A 1,290-nucleotide genomic window follows, 5' to 3' on the forward strand; every position below is an offset into this window, starting at 1 on the left:
CAGTTTTTAACCCAGCAAAACGTATGCCCGTTCTTTGCTGCTTCACCAGCTCCCACAAAAAACACAGCCTCCTTACCCACTTTCACTTTGTTCCTCAAGTTGATATCAACAAATGTGACTTTCCCATGCCACTGCCAGCCCCAGGGGCTACAGGCGCTGAGCACCCCGTGGTGGGAACCTGCTCCAAATGCCCTGATGCTCGTATCTCTTCTGGCCCCATCACCACACAGACCTTTTGCAGAAGCCCCACCAAACACTACCAGGTCCCACTGCTCTCAGCAGCCATCTCCCCCAGCATCATGCAATGAGAAACACTAGTTAAACACCAGATAAAACAGCTGTGTGTCAGCTGTGGGGCCCCCCAGCCGTGCCTTTCCAACACCAACAGCTCTTTGCAGCCCTGCACGGGAAAGAATTTGGGGGGGGAGGGGGGGTGCTCTGATACCACGGGAATGCCCACCTCCATCGGGGGTCAGCTGCAGGGGATCCAGCCCCTCTGAACTCCAGAAAAACAGCACCGAGGGCCCATCACCACCCTGCACGCCAGGCCTTCACTCCCACAGCCAGGACAGAGGCGCAGACCCAGGGAGACCCCCCAGCACCACAGCCCCCCATTGCCCTGCAGCCTTGGCCATGCTGACCCAGCCAGGAGACCCCAGCAAGCCTGTGAGCCCCAGCCAGCACCATGGGAGCACCAGGACAGACCACGCCTGGCCCACCCCCAGCACTGGTGTCCCCCGTGGGCCGTGGGTGAGCTGCCACACCCCCTAGGGCCCCCACGCTGTGCCCATCCCAGCTCCTATCTGCACTCTAGGGGCCTCCAGCTCCTTCCTGCAGCCACAGCTCCCCTGGCCCTTTGCCCCAGCCTCTTGGCCCCAGCTGGGCCCCATCCTGCCTGCTCCCGCCCCCGGGGCTGCTCAGCACCACCTGAGCCATCCCCAAACCAGCTCGGGGCTGGCAGCCAGCAGCAGGCCCTAGGATGTCATGCGATGCCAAAGCCAGGACCACAGAGCGAGGTGTGATCAGCCCCCTTCGGGCAGCAAATAGGCTTTATTGATTACAATTTATGTATGCAAAAAGACCCTCCGAATTATTCTGTTTCCTTCCTCCCAACGCCATTCCCTGCCTTCACCACAAACCACACAAAGACAACACCAGCCCCTTTTCGGGTTTCTGCTCCTCCTTCCCCAAAAATCCCTGCCCTGGTTCAGTGAGCCCCGCAGCTGCGGGCACTCGTGGACCCCTGCGACCAAACTCCTTTTATTTCGGCTTTACCGGCGCCACGGTGGC

Source organism: Mesitornis unicolor, unplaced genomic scaffold (genome assembly GCF_000695765.1).
Source record: "Mesitornis unicolor isolate BGI_N332 unplaced genomic scaffold, ASM69576v1 scaffold34907, whole genome shotgun sequence".
Taxonomy (NCBI): Eukaryota; Metazoa; Chordata; class Aves; order Mesitornithiformes; family Mesitornithidae; genus Mesitornis; species Mesitornis unicolor.